Genomic DNA, 23,054 nt, shown 5'->3' with positions numbered 1-23,054 from the left:
AATGAAGCACCTCTCCTTCCTTCAGATGACTTCTAGCTGTGTCCCCCAGCCCCCTGCTTCTCTAGGTCCTGCTCTGTCAATCATCCCCTCTCTGCCGTGGATCTGCACCCTCTTCCTTTTCCCTGTGAACTCACTCTACTCGCTCAGTTCCTTATCGTTCCCTTGACCCTGCATCCCTACCCCAGCTCCTGTCCAATTTCACTCCTTGCTCTTCTCTAAATATTCATCTCCCTTTCCTTCAAAATTTGACTTCTGTTTACAAGGTATTGGGGTACATGCAAGGCTGGGTTAGAAATTTGAAGTAGTGAAATGCTAATTACTGCTGTTGACTTAAAGGAGGGGAAGGCCACATTGATGCAAGATAAGGAGATGGGCGTACGGAGGAACATGGGAACATCTATGGCATGTCTGAGGGGGAAAGAGAGTAGGAAAGGACTCTCAAGTGCCACTCTGTGCATCTCAATTGAAGGTTCACTGGGACAGTGCCTGAAACATAGAGGTTATTCAGTAAATGAGCCCTCCCCCTCTTTCTCGTCCCCTTTCTCCGGAGCTCAGTCTTCTTTGTGTAGCATGGGGCTGGACCAAACATGTCATCAAATGCCTTCCAGCTCTAACCGTCTTCACACAACAGAATTTCTCCTAGCAATGCCCAGTTTGTAACTGCCTTGGAGACAAGCCTTTCAAAACCTTCTTACAAAAGAGATCTCTGTTCTTTCCACAGAGCATTCTAGACAAATATCAACAAAAAAAATTTTTTTAAAGACACTGAAACTCATTGCCTAATCACTATTGCCTCACCGTGCTTCTTGAATAATCTAAACCAACGTCTGTGTGGTGATGGTGGTGTTACAAGGATGAAAGCGGGGATGTGATTTCCATCCAACTTAGTTCATGCGCATTTCTAAGGGATTTTTAGGGTTTGGCACATCAACCTTAAGGAAAAGCTATAATTCAGTTAAATTTTGGACTAAATAAAGGAAGGCTGGTGGTTTTTAGACAGATGGGGGCTTTTGTGGACAGAAGAATGCAGAATTCAATCAGGCAGTAAAGAGATTAGTTGAATCCAGACTAGACTAGGGGTTGCTGAATTCCATCTACCCAAATTAAACTTTGCTAAAAAGGGCCAGTATGTTTGCTATTTCAAGAGAATGTAGCATACTTGGATCCTGAAAGCCTGTCTTTGTGATTTCAATATAAAATGGGTAACATTTTAACCTTGAGATTCTAAGTTGAAAGGTATATAAGATGTTGATTGAGTTTGTAAACAGAACTGGATTGGAATATTTGAGAACTCAATTTATTTTATTTTTAGGTTTATTTGATTAGAGTCACAACAAGAGAGCTTTAAATGCTAGAGAAGCTTTCATTTGTTATAGTCATAAATCAGTCCTGCAAGATATTGGAGGCACATAAAAATTAGTTTGAGTATATTACATTTATAAATGCAGTTTGAAATCGACTGTTTAATTGACAAAGTTTATAAATAGAACTGATTGTCTAAGCTGTTTAGTCTGTCAACAAAAGTTTCTGGAAACTTACCAGAGAAAATTTGAAAGTGATTTTCTTATTTTATTACTTTTATAAATAGAGTTGTAGTTTGGGCTGAACATAATGAAAACCATGTTTTTACATTGCAATTTGGGAACTTAAATATTAATTTAGAGTCAAATAACTGTAAATCCTTTCTGTGGAAAAGGTCCCCAGAAAATTATTCCTAAGAAAAGGTCCTTAGGAATAGGATAAGCCAAGACAAGAAGGATGAAAATGTCTGGAGTGTATGGACAAGGAGCGCTGTTTGGCACTGCAAGAAAGTGGATACCCCAGGGATGTGATGGCAGATATAATGGGAAATACTGGAGTGTACTAAGCCTAGTGGCCTAAAATATTTTCTCTTACACTTTATAATGTGAATATTTTAAAGAATGCTCCCATTCTAATCTTTATCTTTGCACACACACACACACACACACACACACAGAAGTCGCTCCGTCGTGTCCGACTCTTTGCTATCCCATGGATTGTAGCCCACCAGGCTCCTCGGTCCGTGGGATTTTCCAGGCACGAATACTGGAGTGGGTTGCTGTTTCCTTCTCCAGGGGTATCTTTGCATGCCCTTACTTAATATGATATTTAGCAGATTAAGATTAAATCAATACAAGGTAACACTCAGAATTGGATGACACATTAACTCAGCAAGGAGCACCGATTGGTTTCTCAGCAGTTCAAACACAATATTACCTCACTGTCCAATGATTATCTTATTTTGACTCTTCTAGAAATTGGGGACCAAAAAGAGGTAAAGAAGAAATGAGCAAAAGTTTTCAAATAACCAGCAGATCAAGTAGAATTTGTACTCATTTCTGGCTTTCCCAGCTGACTTGGACACAACAGAAAGAGGTGAAGGAACAGAAGCAAATGTCATTGTGATGCTTCAGGCTTCCATTCTCTTTCCCCACGTGAAGTTATGCTTTTTGTCTTCTCTACTCATCAGACTCCATCCTCAGGGAGAATCAGACTATTGGTTGATATTTTAACGTGAATTTAAGATCAAGGGGTAGTTTTTCTGTAAGTCCTTTTCTTAGAAAAGTTTTTAAACAATTATTATTTATTTCTTTGGCTGCACCAGATCTTAGTTACGGCATGCTGAACCTTTAGTCGTGGTGTGAGAACTCTGAGTTGCAGCCTGTGCGATCTAGCTCCCTGACGAGGGATTGAACCCGACTCCCTGCATTGGGAGTGCGGAGTCTTAGCCACTGGACCACAAAGAAGTCCCTCTCTAAGTGTTGTCTTTGGTCATGGAATGGAAGAAGCACAAGGTCTTCGCTGTTGGGGAGAATTAAGTGACCACCGCTTTCACTGAGGGCACCTTCAGGGAGGGTGAGGTACCCGTAGGAGCGCACATACTGTTCATCTCCACAGAGAGACTCTTACGAGAGAAGGGGGCTCAGGGAGTAATTGCTCTGGGACTGTCTTTGTAGATGGGAGAGGTGGTGATCCCTTGTACAGGCCAGCAAAACCTGGCCAGTTGGTAGAATTACTTAAAGAGATGCTTTTAAAACATTCTAGGCCTGACATTCCACATTCAGATTCTTATTCAATTACTCTGGGGTGCATCTGTGGTCAGCCCTATTGAGGGGACAGCTATTATAAGACCAGTGATGAGTTTAGCATCCTTTAAGAGTTACTTAAAGAAGCAGGTGTGGCTTCCCAGATTTAAAGAATCTGCCTGCTAATGCAGGAGACTCAGGTTCAATCCCTGGGTAAAGAAGATCCCCAGAGAAGGAAATGGCAACCCACACCAGTATTCTTGCCTGGGAAATCCTATGGACAGAGGAGCCTCTCAGGGTATAGTCCATGGGGTCACAAAAGAGTCGGACATGACTTAGTGACTAGACAGCAACAATGAAAGAAGCAGATGTACACTCTATTTCTTTTTATTATAACAGCACAGTTACAATTTAAGGGCATAGATTTCCTCCACGCTTACTCATAGGCAAGTAGAAGCCCTAGGAATTATAGATTCTGATGATCTCTAAACCTCTTCTGTCTTGCTTTTTCTCTCTGTATGTCTGTTTTCTTCTCCCTCTTGTGTTTTTCTATAACACCCTTATGGGCTGCCTGAGGCTCTTTTTACTGGCTTTCTGCTCATTTTATCTATTATAGATAAAATGTTTATCTATTCTTCAAAATAAGTAAAGCTGAATATATCCCTGTTAGTTTTCTGAAAGGAGGTGGTACTAATCTTCTCTTCCCCTTTTAGAAGAAGTGATAGGTGTACTTACTATATGCCAGCCCCAAGACTTGCAGTTTTACATACATACTACTTCATTTCGTCTTCAGCACAACCCTGGAAGACAGGAGATGGATTCAAAAAAGTTAATGCTTAAATGACTCTGCCTGGGAGTGACTAATTCTAGTTTCTTCATCTCCAGCCAACATTGATTGAGTACCTAGCACAGGAGGGCGCCGAAACCAGCCTAGGCTGTCCCGAGCTTGCTAATTAGATCATTCTGCTCTCTCCTTGGTATGCTGCGTCTTGTGATATTGATTAAAACAAACACGTTAAAAATAAACCTTGAAATTTTAGCTCTTTGCCTAGTTTTTAAAAATCATTCTTAATATCATATTCATCAGAGGAAATTACTCCTAACTTTTGTGTGTATCACAACCTGCTTTTTGCTAAACGCACATGCACACACGTTTGTAGTATCCTGACACTTTATTGTGTACTTATTTATATACGTATTTATTTGACTGCCCCAGGTCTTAGTTGAGGCATGTGGGATCTCTTTCCTTGACCAGGGATTGAACCCGGGTCCCCTGCATTGGGAGTGCAGAGTCTTAGCCACTGGACCACCAAGGATCATGCTAGGTTTTATGTATCATTTTATATTTTTCCACAGTGGTTGTAGCGTGCACAATGGCTGTATAGGCCAGGATTCCATTATTTGACCGAGCATAATCTATTTATACAATCCCTGATTGCTGGTTACTCAAATTGTTTCCATTTCCACTTTTAAAAACAAGGCTGTGTTATCTAGCCCAGAAGTCCTTTAAATATCAAGACTGTAGGCAGATAGTTTTAAAGATGCAAGAAGTCAGAATATATATGATTATGATCCCATCCTAAGAAATCACCTGGACAATCACCTGTATCCTGTCAAGTGAAGACTAGGGAAACAGAAAGAAAAGCACTGATTATACTTAAACATAGGTCTAAGACTTAAGTACAAATAGGGGAAAAGTGAAAGAGTAGCATGTAAATATTAAACATTCTGACAAATTGGAAATAATACAGCTAAAAACATTGGAAAAGAGAAAGGGAAAGTAAAATAAGACCATTGGTAGGCATGCAGGTAATGCCCAATATAAGTGGGAGTCAAAAGAAGTCAGTTAAAAGTCTAAAGCAATTTAGAAATCCATGCAAGGAAAAAGGGAATCATGACCTTTTGCTTAAAAAAAAAAAAAATATTAATATAAAGGTAAGCACTGCAGTCAAAATATAAACTTTCTGAAATTTCAAGATACATAACAATAATAAGAAAGGGAAAACATTTTTTATGTTTGCAAAAAATATATATTAAGGATAATCTACAAGCTCATAAAATAGCCACCCAGGAGGATTGTGGGGCTTCCCTTGTGGCTCAGGGGGTAAAGAATCCTCCGGCAAAGCCGGAGACATGGGCTCTATCCCTGGGTCAGGAAGATCCCTTGGAGAAGGAAATGGCAACCAACTCCAGTATTCTTGCCTGGGAAATCCCATGGACAGAGGAGCCTGGTAGGTTACACAGTTCATGGGGTCGCAAAAGGTCAGACACAGCTTAGCAACTAAAACAAGAACAACAGGAGGGTTACAAGCAATGAGTAGGAGGGATAGGAATGGAAGTAAGATTTCTGAGTTTATCTTTTTATAGTTTTGACTTTTGAATCATGTAAAAATTATACGTATTTGAAAAGTAAAATTAATTCCAAAGGGGTGGGGGGAAAGGCAAACACTAAATTTGAGTATAAACAGAAACGAATGAACCTAATTGCATTTCAGATTACACATCAAGGGAGTTCCCTAGTGGTCAAGTGGGAAGATTCAGTGCTTTCACGGCCACGGCCCAGGATCAATCCCTGATCAGGGAACTGAGATCCCACAGGCCACATGGTCTGGCCAAAATAAATAAAAAGCAAAAACATTTTTTTAAATTGTACATCAGATATGACTACATAGAAAGTGGTATTAATTCAAGTGCATTTTTATTATACCTTCATAGAATATATTCTCATCTACTTCATTGTTTTTCAGTAAACCATTCTTCTGAGTTCCCGTGCTATCCATACAGCTACCCAATCTTATTGTCTCAGCTTGAATCATGGGTTAACTTCTGGCTCAATCATTAATGGCCAGAAAGAAGGCTACATATTCTAAATAATGACCACCATTCCCAGTGTTCAGAGAGGGAAGAATGGTAGTAAGCAAGACAGAAGTACTAAAAGTTATCTACTCATCTTATGAAATATTATAATCTGAATGTGCTTACCCATCATTCTAGACCATCCTTTTTCATTTGCCAACTATGTATTAAGTACTTATGATGAGCATGGTAATGAGTTAGACGCCACGAAGGCACAAAGATGAGTCAGACGTGGCGCATCAACTTAGGAAAACAGGACACTTAAAAATGAAAATAGAAATTTAAACTTTAAGAAATTAATAATTTAATATTTTAAATAAATTATATATTGAGAAATTAAATTAAAGATAACATTAAAATTATATTAATATATTTATAGATTAATGTGTTATATTACTATTGATATCGTAGTGTTAGCAAAATAATCTATTAAGTGTGTTAGTCAAATTAATATTAATAAAATGAAAACAAATTAAATTGCATCCCAAGGCATTCAGAAGAAATGACAACAGTATAAAACTAACTCAGGTCAGTTTGCAGAGGATGTGATTGGAGGATTACAGCATATCTTAGAAGTCATCTACACAATTTTCCTTTCACTTGAGGAAACTCTTCTACAATATTGGTGATGACACTGGGCCCGCCAGCCTCTGCTCTCATGCATTCAGAATACTTCGTGAGACAAAGAGCTCTCAGCATTGTTGCACTATGTTAATTACTAGATTGTTCTTTCTTAAAATAAAACAGAATAAGCCTCCTCATAATTTCTCGTCATTGATTCTACCTCTGCACAAATTTTCTATGTGCCAGCCTAGTCAATATTTGAAGGTTTATGATGACTTTCTCAACTTTCCTGCCCCAAAGAGTTGACTATATTCGACTCCAAGTCTTCCTAAATTCTTAAATGGCTACTTAGAAGATCTATTTTAATTCTTCTTGAAATTTGTTCCCCTCATGTGATGTTTTATCTGTATCCTTTTTAAATTAGGGGGCCAGACCTAGATACTACATAGAGTTTAACGTAGGTAGATTATAGAGAAAATTCAGTGAGGTATTTCTATGGTGGTGCATAAGAAAGAAGGATGGCTTTGGAGATAATGGATCTGAGGCTTCCAGAAAATCAAGTTTTAAAAAAAGAAATCAGACTTCTGCCCAAATGATAGTTAATCCTGTGATCTTCCATGAAATATAGTTCATAGACAATCACCATCCAGTTACCTAGGCTTATTTGTTAAAAATGAAGAATGAGGGCTCCTACCCTAGACTATGGAATCAGAATCTCTGAATGTGGTACCTGGTAATCTACTTTTTCACTAATAATCTGTGCTGGTATTTCTTACATGCACAAAATTTCAGAACCATCAACATGGTGTTAGAAATACAGGATTTTCCAACACCTAGTTGTGTGACTGTGGGCACTTCACTTGACTTCTCTGAGCTTCAGTTTCCTCATCTATAAAATGAGGTAATGACTCCTTAGAGGATGATTTATTAAAACAATAACGTATGTGTAGTAGACACTGCTGCTTATCTACCTGATTGCCATTTTCCAGATATCCTCCTCTTCTTCACCTGTAGATCCAGTTTTGTTTGAGTAGGGTGTGTTCCATGTGTTCAAGGAAACTGAACCATTTTGATTGACCTAAGATGATATTGGCAGTCTCATTCCTCTTGTCACTGATTGGTTTAAGTTTCTATAAGTGATTTGATCCTGGACAATGAGATATGGGGAATTCTGTACAGACCTTCTGGGGTAGAGTTTCCCAACCAATAAAAAGAGACAAGTAGCAGGTGTACTTTTCTAGATTTTGAGATTTGTATGTGGCATCTGGTATCATTTCAGTCGTGCAACCACAAGAGGAGATGTTGCCTGCATGCCTAGAATGTCAGTGTTGGAGGATGGATCCTCCAGGATGTTGGTTTTCTGCTTGGTCAACCAACCCTGGAACCAGCCACTCCTCACCAATGGCTATGAGATAGGAAACCCTTACTGCTTAAGCACGTTTTGGTTAGGTACTCTTACAGCTGAAAGCATTCTGATGGACTTGGCAGATGCTCTGAGCATAATGCCTAATAGGTAATATTTGCACAATAAAAGGCAGCTATCGTTATCACCATCATCATCAACAGAAATGCTGGACTTCTTATCTGTTAAATTTAGGGCAGGGATTATAGTGCTAATCCTATTACAAGACATACATACTCAAAAATAGTTACTGAAAGTTTGCATTAATTCTCCTTGGTTTCCATTCTTTGTTTCAACCTATTGGAATCATTGTGGTTCTATTATTTAATGTATGACTATATCTGCTCTCCTTCCCAGACTAGAGTTTGTCACAAATTTGACGGATTTTTCAGCATTTAAAATTTTCACTCAAATTTGGCCTCCGTTGAAAGATCGTCAGGATTTGAATAGGAGAGATAGGCTTCCATTATGGATGGTAGGAGCACACTATGACTGAGAATCATTCAGGAAACAAGCCTAGTTTCATGATTGGTCGTGAGTGGTCCCAAGTTAAGCACTATATTGGCATTTGGAGGGCAGCTTGTGAAATGTAAGGAGTTGAAAATTTGTCCTATGAATCCCTGGAGGTTTTTGTCTCATGGGGCATCTGGGGCAGTTAGCTGAAGTTAGGTGCCCTTCCCAAGGTCATTCAACGATGGTGTGACCAAAGAGGAATTAGAATTCATGGTCACAGTGCCTGGAATTCCTGTACGTGATGTTACTTAGGGGCAGCAGCAATTATTGTGGCAACAGTATCTCCGGAGAACGAGGGGAGGGAAAACGGTGGAGTCAGTCTCATTGACTCATAGAATAGTACAACATCCAGAAACCTCAGGAACTGTCTGATCCAACACTCATTTTACAGAGGAAGAAACTGACATCCATAAAGGTCAAGTGACGTTTCCAAGGTTACATGGCCAACAAGTGGCAGAGCGGAGATGAGGACTTCAGTCTTGTGATGCTTGGCTTCCTGCTTTTTCCCTGTATCATTTCTGCAGAACTTATTTCAAAACATTCTTTCTAGAGTTTCCTGACATGAGAACTGCGAATATGTGGCAACATTGTAAAGCAGACTGCGTTCTCTTATTAGAGCCATTGCTTAATTTTAATTTATTTTACTGTCTAGTTTTATCAAAACTTCTTGGATTTCTTCTGAATTCCTAGCAGTTGTGCTAGGCAAGTACTTACTTTCATGATTGCTTCATCAAGCCATATTTGTGAAATGTGTCCATAATGTAAAGAGTTAACCCTTTTGTGGCTCTAGAATTTAGTGTTCTTTATTTAGGGTTATATTCAAATAGCATGTCTAAAAATTGGGGAATTATTCCTTATGACTAAACTATTATGGAGCACCAACTACATGTTAAGAATTGGTCTTGACACAGCACACATCATGATATGTCATTTTTATCCTTATAAAAAAGCCTGAAGAAGTTTGTACTCCTATGGCAGTTTTACAAATGAGAGAAGCAGAGATCAAGTTTATGTAGCTTAAAATGGTACAGGTAGAATAAGAAGCCTGGTCCACTTGAATCCAGAACCCTTGATGGATTTGAAAAACAGAAGGAAAGGGAATTCTGACAAAGAAGTGATTTGGGGTCCAAGGCACAGACCACAGGAGACAGTATGGGGAGTGGAATCATCGGGGTCATCTGCAGCAGCAAAGAGGACACTGAATTCCAGGAAGAGCAATCACCAGAAATCAAGAGGTTTGCCTGTTTCACAACATTGCCTGACATTGGCCCTGATTCTAAATATCAAAAATATGTTTGGTTTGGAAGGCAACCTGGCACCATCCACCAGCCAGTTGGACATGCCAAGTGGGGATTGAGGTTTTCAGACTGACATTTCATTAGCAAAGGAATTGTGCTATCGATTCTGTATTGTGGGGAAGAAGGAGCCTCATCTGGCTTTGGCAGATGCAACATAGGGTGGGAGTTTTAGAGTATGGGCTATGGATTTAGACTTGATCTGTTTAGTGGCAGGTCACCAGTTACCAGGAATGTGGCCCTGGACCAGTGACTTTTACCTGTGAATTCTCGCATCTGAAACAGGGTAATAGTAGCACTTTCCTCAGAGTCTTGTTGTGCGGTTTCAGTGAGACAATGCGTGTGAAACACTGGGGCACAGAGTCAGGCAGGCAGTAACAATAAGTGTTCACAGTCACCACCACCATTGATGTTGTTACTCTGCACTAGGGGAACCAGGAGAGCAGGGCTCCACTGTTTCACTTCCTCTATAGATCTACATTCCTGATTTCTTTAGGAGGTCACACACGTTTTCAGGGCTTTTGTGTCATGATAGAAAGTCAACAACAGTGTGTGCTCCCTGAGGCATCCCTGTGCCACGTCAGAAGTAAGGCAGAGAGGAGGAGAGTGCCTGGCTGCCATCGTGGGCTGTGTGTTATACTCACTCCTGATAATTCTGTGAAAGTAGATTGTCTCTGAGCTAGACTTAAAGTCAAACTTCCATGTTTCTAAAATGACAAAATTTCATTATCTCACTTGTGCTCTAAAACAAGCACAAGGGTGGGATGATTTGGGAGAATGGCATTGAAACATGTGTATTATCATATGTGAAACAGATCGCCAGTCCAGGTTCGATGCCTGAGACAGGGTGCTTGGGCTGGTGCACTGGGATGACCCAGAGGGATGGATAGGGAAGAGGTGGGAGGGGGGCTCAGGATGGGGAATGCGTGTACACCCATGGCAGTTTCATGTCAATGTACGGCAAAACCACTACAATATTGTAAAGTAATTAGCCTCCAATTAAAATATATAAATTTATATTAAAAATAAATAAATAAAAAATTTAATCTGACAATAAATAAATAAAACAAGCACAAATTCACCAAAGTGACTGGGTGATGACATGGAGATGTCAATACCACTGAAGAAGAATTTATTACTTACATTTCCTGAAAGGAGTGGCCATGCCATGCCACACAGGGCCATATAGGGAGCACGAAGTTTGTCAGGAGGCAGAAAGGAGCCAGAGAAAAGCCTAGTCCAGAGCCTTTATTGGGATTTCAGCAGAAAAGACATGACAAGGCAGAGTAAACACTTAAAATGGGCTAGTTTGACTAATTCTGGCATCCGGTCCCATCACTTCATGGGAAATAGATGGAGAAACAATGGAAACAGTGTCAGACTTTATTTTTCTGGGCTCCAAAATCACTACAGATGGTGACTGCAGCCATGAAATTAAAAGACGCTTACTCCTTGGAAGGAAAGTTATGACCAACCTAGATAGCATATTCAAAAGCAGAGACATTACTTTGCCAACAAAGGTCTGTCTAGTCAAGGCTATGGTTTTTCCTGTGGTCATGTATGGATGTGAGAGTTGGACTGTGAAGAAGGCTGAGTGCCGAAGAATTGATGCTTTTGAACTGTGGTGTTGGAGAAGACTCTTGAGAGTCCCTTGGACTGCAAGGAGATCCAACCAGTCCATTCTGAAGGAGATCAGCCCTGGGATTTCTTTGGAAGGACTGATGCTAAAGCTGAAACTCCAGTACTTTGGCCACCTCATGCGAAGAATTAACTCATTGGAAAAGACTGATGCTGGGAGGGATTGGGGGCAGGAGGAGAAGGGGATGACAGAGGATGAGATGGCTGGATGGCATCACTGACTCGATGGACATGAGTCTGAGTGAACTCCGGGAGTTGGTGATGGACAGGGAGGCCTGGTGTGCTGCAATTCATGGGGTTGCAAAGAGTCAGACACGACTGAGCGACTGATCTGATCTGATCTGATCTGGGGGGCATTTGGCTACAGGGTGGTTATAGCCCCTGCAGTTGGCCCTGGGATGATTTAGGGGAAAGGAAATATTGGCTGGGTGTGTGAGAGTTAAATATAGGAGCTGATGGAGGATATGGACTCAGGATTGGTTAGCTTGCATGTGAAAGTTGTGTTTATGGGTAGGATGTTATATGTAGAAATTAGCTAGTCCTGAAAGGGGCACTCTTTCTCTCCAGGTCTGTATGGTTCCCCAAATCTCAAAATATCTTTATATACACACATGCAAAACATAATTCATATAACCATTCATGTGTTCCCTACTTTTGTTCCTTTTTGGTCCTTCAAAATTCTGTGTTCTCTGAAAAAATAGTTAATAGACATAGGCATCAAGATCAGATTAAGCAGTTTTTGGTTAAAAAAAAGAAACTCTTGTATGCTCTGGTAGATAATGCTAAAAGTAGCCTTGTATTTTCTCAGGTTCAGTGGCGTCACGCAATTTATAATCTGTTTATAGCCTGCACAGAGAAAAGAAAACAAAAGGCAATGAATTCAGAGAAAACCTGTGGCGGCCCCCTGAATCTTTTGGTAATGCTCCCAGGCAGCCAGCAAGTTCACATCGGCCCTGTTGCTGGTTTAGAATCCTCAGTTTTCCATTTTAGAAAGCAGTCTAGGTTATTACTGCAGGTTTCACCATATAAAATGAGACAAAGGCAAACACCACTTAACTCCCACCTGCACAAGAGCATTCATGTTGTGAATTATTCACTGTGTCTGATTTTCTTTTATAGCAGCTATTTTTTCAGCAGGTGTAGAAGGTTTAAAAGACTGAATCAAATCTCATAGTGTAGTGTTTTATAGGAACTTATTAACTGATGCACATATTCCCAAGCCTTGAGCATATTATAGAATTGTGTCTCATGTATATCCACATTTATTGCCAAATAAACTGGAAACCTAGGCTTTGGGCCTATTTTATTATCGCAGACTCATACTTGGTTTCCAAGATGCTATTTCCATTGTAGTTTATCTTGCACGTGTTCGTGGGTGACTTGCTGATACAGGTTGTCAGGTTTTTGATGCAGTAAAACATATCTTGAGACCAGAGCGTTGACAGCATTGGATTTATTCTCAACCCTGCACAAGACCAGTTGCATTTTGTCTAACAACACTACTCATATATGTTGCTTTGACTTTTAATATATAATACATTATCTTTCTAAATATTTATTGAGCACTTAAGATTATAAGAGCCTGTTCATATTTTTATACCCCTCTCACAGCAGTTAATTGTATTAGGCACATACTGGAAGCTATTGATAAAATGAGTACTTGATTAGATTATTGTCTTACTCCAGTGTTTCTCGGGTGTTCTTTGTTGTCCACTGAAGGTCTGAAAAGATTCATCTGATGGGCATTGAATGAATTAATCAAACAATGCAAGACCTTTCTATTCTAGAGTTCCTGGCTTTTCACTATTACATACTATGGCCTGCTGCTGCTAAGTCGCTTCAGTCATGTCCGACTCTGTGTGACCCAATAGACAGTAGCCCGCCAGGCTCCGCCATCCCTGGTATTCTCCAGGCAAGAACACTGGAGTGGGTTGCCATTTCCTTCTCCAATGCATGAAAGTGAAAAGTGAAAGTGAAGTTGCTCAGTCGTGTCCAACTCTTAGTGACCCCATGGACTGCAGCCTACCAGGCTCCTCCATCCATGGGATTTTCCAAGCAAGAGTACTGGAGTGGGTGGCCATTGCCTTCTCCGATACTATGGCCTACCTAATAGCAAATAAGTGAGTTTATTTGGTGTCTAATGGTGAGTTTAAAGGTGTCTAAAATTAGATGTTCATATTTTTATTGAGTTTGTCAGATATCCCACTAGAGAATTCTAGAATAGATTGCATATTCCTCTAAGACAGCCTGGTCATGTGGAATACTTCTCAACATTGCAAACTCCCCTTGTGTGCACACAGATGCAGGCAGGTGGGTGGACTCTCTGATTTATTTGGGAAGGGTTTTTGTTATCAGTGCATCACAGATTCTGCCTTAAGTTGATTATGCTTTTCAATTGTTATTATCCTTGATTTAACTAATATTTTCAATTTTTTGTTTTTGTAGTCTTTGTATTAACTGATTTTTTTCCTCTGGGAAGTAGAATTGAGTGGAATATACAGACTATAGAAACTTTGGCCCTGTCTAAGCTATCCCCAGTCAAAAATGTGAAGAGCTACAGTTCTGGATCTTAGTTTCTCAAGTCATAATTGATGGGATTAACTCTCAGTTACAGTACAACATAGCGTTAGTGGTAAAGAACCAGCCTGCCAGTGCAGGAGATGTAAGAGATGCAGATTCAGTCCTTGGGTAGGAAAGATCCCCTGGAGAAGGAAATGGCAACCCACTCCAGTGTTCTTGCCTGGAGAATCCCATGGACAGAGGAACCTGGCAGGCTATATAGTCCATAGGGTCACAAAGAGTTGGACATGACTAAAGTGGCCTGGCATGCCCACACAGTACAAATAAATCGTTACTGCTAAAATTAAAATACCAAGTGTGTGAATGATTTATGTTTTATGTATAAGTTAAGGAAGACTTAGGGTTAATCATGAAATAATCCATTTCTTGCTTTATTGCCTTGGATGTGCTTTCCTGGTGTTCCGTAGGAGTTGTTCCACATGAAGATGTATTTTTGAAGTATTTGTGGGGAGGAAGGTGATCTCCACATCTTACTCTTCCACCATCCTGAAGGTCCCCAAGATATGCTTTCTTAAGTGGGAGAGATAAGGGAGAGAACTATAAAACTGGAAATTGTATCTAATCTGAAACTACCTTCTCAAAGCCACATGCTGCAGTGAGTGCCTTGCTGATATTCATAATAGTGACAATTATCATTTACTGAAGTGCTTATGAGCTGTAACTTATGCCTTTTCCAAGTTTTCTAAAAACCTTCTTTCTCCCTGAATATAAGATATGTTGTTGAGGGCTTCAAGAATGTTTCCATGTCCTTAGCTGAATTGTAGATTTCATTTTGGCATGTGTATTCATGAACACACAAGCTCCATTTTCTTTTTAATTCTATCCATGAACAAGTCTGTAATAAAGAAGAGGGCAAGAGAACTACAATGATTTCCTAGAACTGAACAGTCATTATCACCAAACTGCAGGCACCCAGAATGAGATTGTGCCTGAAAATTCACACCATCGTTTTTATTATTTATCAAAAATCTGTGCATAGGACACTTTCCCTTTTCAACAATACTTTTTGTATGCTTATTTTTAAATATAACTTTTTCATTAATTTAACAAATTTTGGTTCACACATTATGTGCCAGACATAAAATCGTCAATGAGGTAGTCAGGGGCTTGTCTCTTCTGAAACTTGTATTATGCTGGAATGTTGGGACAGGGGTGGGGACGACAAAGTAGGGTGGGAGTGAGGGATGGGGCCAGGGATAGAGATAAGGAAACGGGCAATTGCAGTACAAGAGCCTTGGTAGGGTAAATTTAGGATCCCGTGGGGGCACATGGGGAAGGGCATATAGCCCCAAGAGAGGGAGTCACAGGGAAGCTTCTAAGAAGAAAGTTATATCTAAGTTGAGATGCAAATAAAACACACACACACACACACACACACAAAATAAAAATCATAAGAAACATAAGGGAAAAGAAAAATATATATAATCATGATAAGATATATTAACATTCCTCTGGGACTATTTTATCAAGTGCAGAAAAAATAAGAATAGGAGCATCTTGAATGATGTCATTAATAATTTAAATATAATAGGTTTCTATTTATATTAATCTTATATCCTACACAAATATATTAACAATTTGGTACTTCAAAAGTTGTTATTAGATAAAACAAATTGACATGATATTACCTCTCAGACTAGAAGTCTAGGAAAAAAAATCAAGGTTCTTTTTTCAAAATATAGCATTGAAACATGTATATGATCATATGTGAAACAGATCACCAGTCCAGGTTCGATGCATGAGACCGGTGCTCAGGGCTGGTGCACTGGGATGACCCTGAGGGATGGGATGGGGAGGGAGGTGGGAAGGAGGTTCGGGATGAAAGAAAAATAAAATTAGGAAAAAAAATAATTAAAAATTTTAAATTTAATTTGCTATTTTCTTATAAGATACATATTCCTGTATGAGGGCTTTATAAGAAATCTTTAAATGGCTGATTTCATTATTCACATGTTTGCAAAATGCTTCTGAATTCTACACCCCATTCCCATCTGTATCAAAATGGCACTCTTATTTATTTATTTGCTGAAGGAGAAAAGATAGCTTTATTACTTAGTCGGCAAGGGGGATACAGTGGGTTCCTGCCTCAAAAAACTTTGTGTGTTGCAACCCAGGAGGATTTGATAGGGAGTTTTATAAAAAAATACTTGCCATGAATGGGGTTGCTGAGAGGACTAGAGGGTGTGAAGGGTCTCAGATGGTCAAGTCTCCTAGTCTACATTCTCCAATTCCTTTAATCTTGCCTCAGGTAGTTCCTTGGCTGCTTCTCTCTTGATTAGCAAGTGTTTGAATATGCCCTTTGAACTCAGGAAAGGTCATGGAGGCTGGAGTCTTGAAAATGGCTCCATTTTCTTTATTTGCCAGAAAACTCATTTTAGGATTCGCCTGATCTGTGTATCTGCCGTGGCGGGGGGCGGGGTGGGGGGGGCGCCCTACTTGAGGAAACACTATCATGTGTATCACAGTGAGAAAAGATTGAGATCTTCTCACTCTATATTGATTATTCACTTGAGTGCTTACTATGTACCAGGCGGTATTCTTTCAACTGGAGATATAACAATGACCAATGAAATGTCTAAGACTTCTGAGTACTCACATCTAGAGGGGAGGATAGAGAAAAACAATTTAATGTATAAAATGTCAGGTAAGGATAAAGTTAAAGTGAAGTCGCTCAGTCGTGTCCGACTCTTTGCAACCCCGTGGACTGTAGCCCACCAGGCTCCTCCGTCCATGGGATTCTCCAGGCAAGAATACTGGAGTGGGTTGCCATTTATCATTTAAAAAGGCAGGTAGGGAGTGATGGGGTGGAAAGAGGTTATTTTTGACAAGGTCTTTGGAGAAGATCCTACAATGAGGTGAGAAGTTAGCAGAGACCTGAAGGAAGTGGAAGAGTGAGCCACACAGTTTTCTGGAGAAAGTGTGTTCCAGGAAGAGGAATAGCAAATGCAATGACTCCGAGGTAGGAGTAACCCATATTTAAAACTGGCTGCCCAGAAGACAGGTGGAAAGTGAGGTGGTAGGATGAGGAATAACATTCGAGCCTAACATTTTTAGGAAAAGAAACATTTGCATGGTCTCAACTCTCAAAGGTCTGTAAAGGAGCTTCAAGATTATGCTTTAAAAAAAGTGACAGTTGTGTCCAGAGTCTAAATCATTGGTTCATATAATCCGGAGTATTTTTATTACTATTTCTGATATTTTATAGACCTAAAATAGTCCTCATCTTTTCTTTTGTTTCTTTTTCCTGAAGAGACAATAATAATAATTATAATTTAAGACTAATGTCAAAGAGCATACTACCTATGTCTTCTTCTAGGATTTTGTGGTTTCAGATTTTACATTTAAGTCTTTAGTTTATTTTGAGTTTAATTTTTGTATATTATGTGAGAAAGTAGTCCAGTTTTATTCTTTTGCATGTAGCTGTCAAGTTTTCCCAACACCATTTATTGAAGAGGCTGACTTTTCCTCATTGCACATTCTTGCCTCCTTTCTTGTAGATTCTTTGATCATATAAGTGTGAGCTTGTTTCTGGGCTCTCTACTCTGTTCCATTGATACGTGCCTGCTTTTGTGTCAGGACCATACTCTTTTGATTACTATGGCTTTGTGGGATAGTTTGAAATCAAGGAACATGCTATCTCCAGCTTTGTTCTCCTTTCTCAAAATTACTTTGGCTATTTGGAGTCATTTGTGTTTCCATTCAAACTTTAGAATTCTTTGTTCTAATTCTGTGAAAAATGATGTAGTCAATTTTAATGTAAACAATCATATAGAAAATTTTTTTGGAACTATAGGAAAAGAGAATCTGTCTTATACCTAGAGCTGTTGAGAGGATAGCATGTAACTCAAGAGCCAATAGACACTGTTTTGTTATCATAAGAAAAGTATGACCTGAGAATGGAGTCAACTCAGAGGTGAGCAGCGCTGTGACATTGGTTGAGAATATGGAGCTGGCCCAATGTGCCTCTCTTTTCATTTATATAAGCCAAAGAATTTCAAGCAAAATTCACATTTCTCTGTGTTTAAAATTTTTTTTCTTTGCTTGGGATGGTTAGATTGGGTTACTATTACTGTTATAAGTGAAAAAGTATCATTTATTTGACTCCATGCTCACATGTCTCAACAGGATACTATAGCATCCAGAGAAGGAGAGAGGATGCGGGAAATCTGTACCCCTCAGATGCCAAGAGGAAAAATGTAAATGCTGGATATATAATAGGACCATCCACAGCACATGAATCAGGTCAGTTTTGTGAGTTATTCAGTTGAGTTCAGTCACTCAGTCATGTCCAACTCCTTGTGACCCCATGAACCGCAGCACACTAGGCCTCCCTGTCCATCACCAACTCTCGGAGTCCACCCAAACCCATGTCCATTGAGTCGGTGATGCCATCCAGTCATCTTATCCTCTGTTGTCCCCTTCTCCTCCTGCCCTCAATCCCTCCCAGAATCAGGGTCTTTTCTAATGAGTCAGTTCATCACATCAGGTGACCAAAGTATTGAAGTTTCAGCTTCAGCATCAGTCCTTCCAATGAACACCCAGGACTGATCTCCTTTAGGATGGACTGGTTAGATCTTCTTGCAGTCCAAAGAACTCTCAAGAGTCTTCTCCAACACCACAGTTCAAAAGCATCAATTCTTCATCACTCAGCTTTCTTTATAGTCCAACTCTCACATCCATACATCCATACATGACCACTGGAAAAACCATAGCCTTGACTAGATGGACCTTTGTTGACAAAGTAATATCCTGCTTTTTAATATGCTGTCTAGGTTGGTCATAACTTTCCTTCCAAGGAATAAGCATCTTTTAATTTTATGGCTACAATCACCATCTGCAGGGATTTTGGAGCCCCCAAAAATAAAGTCAGCCACTGGTTCCACTGTTTCCCATCTATTTATTACATTGTTCATTTTGGTCTGCTTCAACTATAACAGGACAAAATTCCTCCATGTCTAATCTGAGTCCTGATGTCCAAAAATTTTTACTCTTACAAAGCCAGTGTTAAAAGATATTTTCCAAAGAAAATACATAAATTGGACTTCATTAAAATTTAAATTTTATGTATCAAAGGACACTATCAACAGAGTGGAAAGGTAACCTATGGAATGTAAAACAATGTTTGCAAATCATATATACAATAAGAAATTAACATCAAGAATGTGTAAAGAAGTTCTTCAACTCAACAATAAAAAAAGTCAACCCAATTAGAAAAATGGGCAAAGAACTTAAATAGACATTTCTCCAAAGAAGATATTCAAATGGTCAATAAGCTCATAAAAAGATGCTCAACGTCAATAATCATTAAAGAAATGCAAATCAAAATCACAATTAGATACACTTCACACCTATTAGGATGACCGTCATTTAAAAAAAAAAGAAAAGTCTTGATGAGGATATGGAGAAATTTATATGCGTTTGTGTACAAACACTTGCCTTAAGCAAGTAATTACAAATATAATGTACACTACCAAGAAAACTTAATCTCATTTGGAGAAAGTGATATTTAAGCTGAGAACTGAGAGAATGAATCAGATACAAAAGATGTTGGTCAGGCCTCTCACTTGAAGATTTGGGAACAGGTGGAGGCAAGGCTGTGTCTATGCCTTCTGGAATTCCTCCAGCAGTACTCAGCATCTTGCCCTGAACAAAGTCTTCAGTAACAAGTGTTTCTTCACTCAGTTGTAATAAAGGTATTTAGTTTCTTCCTTACTGCTGACTGCTTCTGGTAGAAATCTTCTTTAGTAACTGTTTGTAAATCAAAGTCTTCACAGTGCCTGTGAGATCACAGAACCAAATTCTCCTTTCAGTTATCTGAAAGTGACAGCCACTAATTTCAATGGAGGCCACATGTATTTACTTGAAGGGGGAATTTGGTCGATGGGATATTGCAGAGTAATTAATGACAGTTCTAAGCCCTTCAAATGCACATTTCGTATCTCTAATCATTGTTTAAGAAGATTACATGCCACATGAATTAGGGGTTGTGGCGTCTGAGCCATCTCCGCATTTTAGTAGTTGCTCATTCCTTATCCTGTCGCCCAGTTACTTTCTTTCTCATATTAACTCCAGGCTGTTTTGATTTTTTTCTAACACCTCATTTTCCAGGTTTAGAAACAAGAACTAAAGCTAAAGAACTTTTTTTAAAAGATGCAAGTTCTTCCTGAATTAAATTGTAGGGGGAAAGATGCCAAATGCTTTTCCTAAAGATCTTTACAAATTGAAAAGATGGTCCATCCAGAATTGACCAGCTGGGATCTTTCTGCTGTGGACCCCAAGGATCCATTCTGGCATTGTGAGTCCATTCAGTATTTTCTTAGCACCATGCTCAGGAAGGAAATGTTGTCCTTGCCTGCTTAGCCTGTGGTTTGGGATCTGTGAATCATCTGGGTAACCCTCTGTGTGTTAAAAAGTATTTCAAACAAAGAAAGAACTTGTAAATATTTAGTGACAGGAAGCTACAGGCTATAAGCTGCAATGTATCAAAACAAAAGCCTTTTTTAAAAAATCCTCTAACAATATTCTTATATACCTCCTATTCCATTTGCTTTGTTCTCCTTTCATTTTCTTCTCTGTCTCCTCCACTCACATGATATATTAGAAAAGTATTAAATGAAGAGTTTGGAAACAAGTTCTGGATGCAGTTCGGCTATTGACTTTGGTGCATGCATGCTAAGTCACTTCAGTCATGTCCAGCTCTTTGCAACCCTATGGACTGAAGCCCACCAGGCTCTTCTGTCCATGGAATTCTCCGGGCAAGAATACTGAAGTGGGTTGCTACGTCCTCCTCCAGGGGATCTTCTCGACCCAGGAATTGAACCCACGTCTCCTGAACTGGCAGGCAGGTTCTTTACCATTAGCGCCACCTGGGAAGCCCATTGACTTTGATATCAGAGACAAGTCGCTGAACTTCTTTGGGGTCTGATTCTTTCTTCTGTTCATTGTACTTTGTACATAAATTATATCTGAATAGAACTTTAGAAACTGTTCATTCAGAATACATGCTTGGAAGTTATAGAAAACAGCACATTCTACACAACAATATTTGGCAGTTACAGAGGACAAGGGAGAAGTTAGTTATCAATAGGAGAATTTGTGAGGTTCATTCAGGAGGAACTTCCATTTATAATGGAACCTCAGAAATCCTAGGCAGTATAGCACCTGGCCTAGGGTACTGTCTGGAAGCACAGGCAGAAATGTCAGGCACCAGAAATAGGTTTCTTATCACCCATACAGAAATCTGTCAGAGGCCGCAGGCTGTGGCTTCACTGCTTTATCTGACTAGATAAGCCCTCAAGGGTTTCTCCCCATCTGCTCCCTGGAGGCCTGGAGGTGAGGGCAGAAAGTGTGGAACTGCCCTGTCTTACTGGTCTGGATTAGAGTCACTGAGACGTCCTGTGTTCTCTTCACCATGGACTTTCTTGCAGCCTCCAGCCACTCACGTTGTTTCTTTTTAGAATGCCACATTTCCATCACTGCATGGTCTATCTGAGACTTAGGTGTTTCCTATGGTGCTAATTTCTTGAGGTCATCAACATCCCAAGCCGTTCAGAACCAAGGTTTCACTGAGTGTCATTAGCATGAGGCTTCTCTGAGGAAATCTTCCAAACTAGGCTTGTTTCCTCCTCCTCCATCGCTTAACCCAATTCTCTGCTACTCTCCCAACTTTCTTCCCTTCCAGTGTTCAACCAATGGTGATCTCTCCCAGGAAGTGTTGAAGAACATGATTTCTCCCTGAAACCCTCCTCGTCTGAGAAAGTGTCTGAGAAACTCACTCATTTCTTCTTTCCACATACATAGATCCATAATATCACAAATCGCTGAATCATGTCTGACTCTTTGCTACCCCATGGACTGTACCGCATCAGGCCCCTCTGTCCATGGGACTTCCCAGGCAAGAATACTGGAGTGGGCTCCCATTTCCTTCTCCAGGGGATCTTCTCGACCCAGGGATCCAACCTGTGTCTCCGGCATTGGCAGGTGGATTCTTTACCACTACGTAAGCCCCAATATCACAAATTACTAGATCTAAAAAGAGCTTATAGGAAAGCTGGACCACTATTCTCTAAAATATCTTCCTCAGAACTGAGAGGTGCTAATAGAGATGCTCAGTGGAATATAGATTTTATGACCAATACATTTAGTCAATGTCAATTAAACAGGGTTCCATACACTGAATACCACAAGAAGTTTCAATGTGCTCTCTTTGATAATGAGCATCATGAGGTAGGAGGGAGCAGGAGTGGGGGGGAGGGGAGATGAGGGGCAGGGGGTGCGAGGCAGTGGGGGATGTGATATAGAGTGATGTGATCAGAGACTTCACTCAGATTACAGAACTGCCCTGTCAAATAGAAATATTCTGAGAACCATAGCTGTGCTGTTGCTGCTGCTGCTAAGTCGCTTCAGTCGTGTCCGAATCTGTGCGACCCCATAGACGGCAGCCCACCAGGCTCCCCCATCCCTGGGATTCTCCAGGCAAGAACACTGGAGTGGGTTGCCATTTCCTTCTCCAACGCATGAAAGGGAAAGTGAAAGTGAAGTCGCTCAGTCGTGTCTGACTCTTCACGACCCCATGAACTGCAGCCTACCAGGCTCCTCCGTCCATGGGATTTTCCGGGCAAGAGTACTGGAGTGGGTTGCCATAGCTGTAGTTACATACACAATTTTAAATGTCCTGGTAGAGTGAAGTAAGCCAGAAAGTAAAACACCAATACAGTATACTAACACATATATATGGAATTTAGAAAGATGGTAACAATAACCCTGTATACGAGACAGCAAAAGAGACGCTGATGTGTAGAACAGTCTTTTGGACTCTGTGGGAGAGGGAGAGGGTGGGATGATTTGGGAGAATGGCATTGAAACATGTATAATATCATATATGAAACGAGTCACCAGTCCAGGTTCGATGCATGATACTGGATGCTTGGGGCTGGTGCATTGGGACGACCCAGAGGGATGGTACGGGGAGGGAGGAGGGAGGAGGGTTCAGGATGGGGAACACATGTATACCTGTGGCAGATTCATTTTGATATATGGCAAAACCAATACAATATTGTAAAGTTAAAAAATTAAATTAAATTAAGAAAAATAAAAATAAATGTCCTGGTAGCCACCACGACATTTAAACCACACCAAAGGTGTGGCTTCCCTTGCGGC

At 40.0% G+C, this 23,054-nt stretch overlaps 1 long non-coding RNA gene and 1 other non-coding gene across 2 annotated transcripts in view; one reads left to right on the top strand and one right to left on the bottom strand.

The window, feature by feature from the left end:
• LOC133247229 (uncharacterized) overlaps window positions 1-22,136 on the top strand; it is a 306,141-nt gene extending 284,005 nt beyond the window's left edge. The window contains exon 4 of the long non-coding RNA XR_009736330.1: window positions 18,021-22,136. This is a non-coding gene — a long non-coding RNA (uncharacterized LOC133247229). The remainder of the gene's footprint in view (window positions 1-18,020) is intronic.
• On the bottom strand, window positions 4,291-4,363 carry TRNAG-CCC (transfer RNA glycine (anticodon CCC)). Its single transcript has one exon. It is a non-coding gene; the product is annotated as a tRNA-Gly (tRNA).
• Window positions 22,137-23,054: the final 918 nt, after the last annotated feature.

Source organism: Bos javanicus, chromosome 5 (genome assembly GCF_032452875.1).
Source record: "Bos javanicus breed banteng chromosome 5, ARS-OSU_banteng_1.0, whole genome shotgun sequence".
Lineage (NCBI taxonomy): Eukaryota > Metazoa > Chordata > Mammalia > Artiodactyla > Bovidae > Bos > Bos javanicus.
This window is presented reverse-complemented; position numbering and strand designations above follow the sequence as displayed.